Consider the following 5,451-nt stretch of genomic DNA (forward strand, 5'->3'; position numbering starts at 1 on the left):
TTCATAAGCTATGAATTACAACTCATTGACTATTGCTTTACAATGATCACAAACCAAACACATAGCATTTATCTTTCATTAAAGTTTTGTAATGATTATGTTGATTTTTTTCTTTTCTGATTGATCTTTCGTTACAAGAAGGGGTATACTGAAATAAGCCAGTTGCTTTAGAGATCCTGCAGAGAAGTTTTAAATCACAGAGAGTCACTAACAATCAGGATGTTTTGATTCATTGTGGGAAGTACTTGTAATTATAAGTTTCTTGCATATGACTATCTTAATACAATATTGTACTGGGAATATAAATGGTTCATTTCCTTATAACCGCATTTTGGGGGATCTAAACAATAGTTTGAACTTTCCAAAATTCTGTTAAATTTTAGTGGACTGGATGGTACAGATAAGGGATTATTTTTAATGAGCTCACCTGTATAATTTATCTATGTCTTGGCATTTGCTTAGTTTTCTAAGTCAATTTAAACTTGCCAAAAATTAAATTACATGCCATATACAGTTTTGAGAGAAAAAAGAAAAGCAAACAATTTGAACTTTTCTTTGGTAAAACTTATGTGGACTGGGGATTCTCTAGAGACTCATATTTTGATTTGAGGCCAGTCAGTGAACAGGCATCGACCCATACAACAACGAGAGCAATGCAGGCCTATTTTCAAAAGCGGCTTTAGGAGCAAAGGAAACATACAGAAAAGTACTGAGAGATGCTATGCTGTGGTAAGTAATGCAATAGAAAAATAATTGCCAGGCCAGGTGCAGTGGTTCAATTCTGTAATCCCAGCACTTTGGGAGGCCAAGATGGGTGGATCACTTGAGATCAGGAGTTCGACACCAACGTGGCCAACATGGCAAAACCCCGTCTCTACCAAAAATACAAAAATTAGCTAGACGTGGTGGCACGCGCCTGTAATCCCAGCTACTTGGGAGGCTGGGGCAGCAGAATCGTTTGAACCTGGGAGGTGGAGGTTGCAGTGAGCCAAGATTGTGCTACTGCACTCCAGCCTGGGTGACAGTGTGAGACTCTGTGTCAGAAAAAGAAAAAAAAAAGAAAGAAAGAAAAAGAAAAATAATTGCCAAATAACCACTGGAAAGATTGTTAACTGATTTGAATCCCCTTTCTATATTGACCTCACTTTCTACGTAGGTCTCGGATCTGCAGTCCATTAATTAATTCAATAAAAATGTAGAGAGCACCTGTGTCTATCTACAGCTATGACAGCTGTTACTGCACATTTGGCTCACACCCTTCAACATCGATCACGATTCCCCTATGAATCCCTGCATCATGAAACCACACCATAAGGCCTGTATTTCTAAGTTCATTATCCAGGTAGTCCTTAAACACATCTAAAATCATGCAAGATAAGTGAAAAATGGAAACTAGAATAAAGATCTTCAAACTGGGCTCCATGTAATCACAGGTTTACTTTGTGGAGGCAAGAATCACTGTGGGTATATTCAGTTTGTATTTATATCATCCCTACCAGGCCACAATCTGAAATTTGTAATTCTTTTAAAATAAATTATCAAAGAAGAATCCCAAACACTTTGAGTCTGAAAATTACCAAGTTTAAAAATTCTTAAAGCAGTATATTTTCCCATAATAATAGTCTAATATAAACAACTCCTATGAATTACAGAAAGAAATGCAGAGGGCATTTTTATGAATGAAGTGGAGGTTCTTAATAACTCATATACAGGTAACTTCTATAAAAACAAAAGATAAAACTATGGACCATTAATTCCAGTGACCTCACTTTTTTAAGCTTTTGTTTTATAGCCTTTTGTAAATATTCCCTAAAATAAATAATCAAAGCACTTCATAGACACAAAAGTACGATTTCAATCAAGTACAGTCTATAGTAAACACCTACATGATGGTCTTGCGTCCATTATTCAAAGTATATTTGCTAACTTCCTACCTATTACCCCTATAACACAAATGAAAGATACCGAAGGTGGTGATCTGGCTTTCAACTCCAGGCAAAGAAGCCAGACAGGGACTCTGCCCCTGGACAGCTGCGTGCTCTTGGGCCGGTTGCCCACAGTTTTGAACCAGTTTCCTCTTCTGTAAAAAGGGAATAATATTACCTACCTCGTTGAACAATAGTGAAGATGAAGAGAGATCTCATACATTAAGAGCCTAATACAAGGCCTGCCAGACAGTAGGCCCTTCTAATCCTTTGACTCAGCAAGCCCTCCCACAATGATTCCAGAGAAAACACAGGCCTGCAGACAGAACCCTGCCTGGACTCCCTCCTCAAACCTTCAAATCCTCACCCCGCTTCCCACTCTCCTGCAAAGGCAGAGAGGTACCTTCTTAGGTGTAAAGCTTCCTCAGCAGCTCAGGGACTTTGCTCCCGGATATCCCCCAGTGAGGGGATAATTTGCATTCTGCATTTTCTTTATCCTCCTTGTCCTGGATCCTTCTTTTTAGCATTAAACACATTCTAGCTTCTTGCTTTGAAAAAGAAAGGAAACATCTTTGACTCCACCTCCAGGACAGTCCTATCTTTTGCCTCCGCTCCAAGGCCACATTTAAAAACAAAACTTGCTTGCACCAACTGGGTCTAGGTCTGGGCCCCACCTCCCACTCACTCCTCCGTTTACTTCAATTTGGCTCTGACTGCATCAAAGTAAAGGAATGTTTGTTAGTAAATCACCGATTCCTTCCTTGTTGCTCCTTTCAGTGGCCACTTTTTGGTTCTTACCAAAAAGTATGAGGGGTGGGGGCACGACTGACTGCTTCCTCTGAGAAACCCAGCCCTCAAGTCCACGTATTTGTAACACCCTTGTATCTCGTCCTTCCCTAGTATCTTTTGAGGGTTTATCTTTCTCTTGCGGTTCCCCAAATGTTGGTCTTTCTCTCTCTTCTCTCTCTTTTTCTTATTTCTCCCTCCCTTCCCGGTCTTTCTCAAGGCCACTGAAGGGGTCCTTTCTTCTCTTCTTCAACATTCTTATCCTCGTGTGTCCACCCATTTTCAGAGTGTCAGGAAGTGAGGCAACCATATGTCCCTATTTGCCCCAAACAGTTCTGGTTTCCGCCTGTTTTCCCAGAATGATTAGTAGCACCCCAAACCCTTAAGAGTCCCGGTTTGGATGGTAACAACGGACCATCCCCTTATCAATTCCTATTTGTATGCAGATGACTGAGAACTGGGGCAATAAAGCACATTGGCTGAGAGGGAGGGCCTCTGGGGTTGGCCCCTTGGGTTTAGATCCTGCTCCACTGCTTACTAGCCCTTGAGTCCCTGGGCCTATTAAGAAACCTCTCGGCCCTGAAGAAACCTCATCAATAAAATGGGAACAATATAACTGCAGTTTTCCTAACAAGTGGGGGTTAAATGAACACATGTAAAGTTATTAGCATGACACCACCACATTTCTAAGTACTCAGTGAATGTAGCTATTATCTTTGTCTCCAGCCCAGACCTGTCGCCTGAGTTCCATACATATTCAGGTGGAGAGAACAAAAAGTTCTTTGGGGTTTGGGGGTAGGAGGTAGGAAAAGCAGTCTATGCAGGCCCCTATCACTTCCCAATTCTCTTTTAAAAAAAAAAATTTTTTTTTAAGAGACAGAGTCTCACTCTGTCACCCAGGCTGGAGTGCCATGGTGCGATCACGGCTCACTGTAGCCTTTATCTCCCAGGTTCAAGCGATCCTCCTGCCTCAGCCTGCTGAGTAGTTGGGACCACAAGGGTGCATCCTGTGCCTGGCTAATTTATTTTTTTATTTTTTTGTGGAGACAGGCTCTTGCTTTGTGGCCCAGTCTGGTCTTGAACTCCTGGTTTCCAGTAATCCTCCTGCCTTGGCCTCCCAAAGTGCTGGGATTACAGCCATAAGCCACTCCGCCTAGTCTCCCAGTTCTCTAGACACTCATTTATCTTCCCATCAAACTATGGCTGAATTCTTGAAATAATTGTCTCGTGACCTTTGAACAGTCTCCCTAAAGGTAAATATTGCGTTGACCAACAATGGGAATGATGGCAGCACATACTCAGCATGCAGTTTCAGAGAGCTGCTGTATAATTTTGCTTGAAGCACTGGCTGGGAGTACATAATTGGGTGGAAATAAACTTTACTTCTGAAATGTGTGGATAAAGTCATTTTTATTTTTGATGACTGGTTTTGTTTTAATTGTGAAGAAATCCTTAAGCTGATCTGTATCCAGGCAATCATTTAAAATTTTTGATGTTGGCCGGGCGTGGTGGCTCACCACCTGTAATTCCAGCACTCTGGGAAACTGAGGTGGGAGGATCACTTGGCCCAGGAATTCAAGACCAACCTGGTCAATATGGTGATATCCCTTTCTCAAAAAAAAAAGAATTTTGATGTCTAACGAATACTGGAAACAATATATATATATTGAAGATATAGTTTAGGGAGGAGGGGAATGTTGCAATATATTTTGGGAAGCTGAGCACAGTGATCAATGTCGCATTTGTTTTTGGCTTTATGGTTAAATATTTTACGTTCCCCCAATTTTTCTTAGTCCTTAAAAAGTTTGTCTTTGATTAAAACATTATTTTTTAAATGGTATAGTTTTAGTTTTATATGTTTTCTTACATAAAACTTCATCATCTAAGTTTTAAAATTTCAAATTCATTTAATATATTAGCATAATTCCAACATTTTGCATTCTGTAAACTTTTTATATTTTGGGATATGATCCTTTCTTCTTGGGATCTTCTGAAAGACTGCGAGGAATGATAGGGTTTGTGTAAGCCCAGAGGCCTTTTTCTCATGTCTTTATGTTTGTTTCTATCACTCACCTCTGAATGTTCCCCAACCCTTTCCTCTTACTAAAATTCTGTTCTTTCAGTAAGACTCAAGTTAAAAGACAATTTTGTCAGAGAGCCTTCCCTACTCTTCCAAGTAGAAAACTCTCTCCTTCCTCTGAGAGATGCCCCTACTTAACCTTTGGTTCTGTTTTGTTCTATAATTAACTGCCCATGTGCCATTCTATCCCACTCTATGCTAGTTCTGGATGGCAGAAGTGGGTCTTACCCATCTTTGTACCCCTCAGGGCCCAGTGCCTGTGCCTAATAATCATCGGAACTCACTGAGCACTCACTTTGTGCCAGGCCTACTCCATTCTCACAACCCGGTGAGGGAGGAACTATTATTATCTCTATTTTATTGATGAGTAAACTGAGGCATGGAGAGGTTACATAAATTGCCTAAGGTTGGCTGGGCATGGTGACTCACGCCTGTACTCCCAGTGCTTTGGGAGGCCGAGGTGGGTGGATCACCTGAGGTCAGGAGTTTGAGACCAGCCTGACTAACATGGTGAAACCCGGTCTCTACTAAAAATACAAAAATTAGCCCGGTGTCGTGGCACACACCTGTATTCCCAGCTACTCAGGAGGCTGAGGCAAGAGAGTTGCTTGAACCCAGGAGGCAGAGGTTGCAGTGAGCCAAGATCGTGCCACTGCACTC

At 41.2% G+C, this 5,451-nt stretch overlaps 1 protein-coding gene across 5 annotated transcripts in view; it reads right to left on the reverse strand.

The window, feature by feature from the left end:
* The window catches only part of PCED1B (PC-esterase domain containing 1B), a 175,813-nt gene that overhangs the window by 11,828 nt on the left and 158,534 nt on the right, over window positions 1-5,451 (reverse strand). Inside the window, exons 1-2 of one of the 5 annotated variants that reach the window (XM_011936047.1) lie at window positions 2,329-2,456; window positions 1,966-2,080 (exon numbers count right to left, since the gene is read on the reverse strand). The exons of 3 other annotated variants lie outside the window; for them this stretch is intronic. The gene's annotated coding sequence lies outside the window, so the exon portion shown is untranslated. Of the gene's footprint in view, window positions 1-1,965; window positions 2,081-2,328; window positions 2,474-5,451 lie in introns of those variants that run through there. One more of the 5 variants, XM_011936045.1, reaches the window with a different exon arrangement.

This window comes from Colobus angolensis, unplaced genomic scaffold (assembly GCF_000951035.1).
Source record: "Colobus angolensis palliatus isolate OR3802 unplaced genomic scaffold, Cang.pa_1.0 Scaffold150, whole genome shotgun sequence".
NCBI lineage: Eukaryota > Metazoa > Chordata > Mammalia > Primates > Cercopithecidae > Colobus > Colobus angolensis.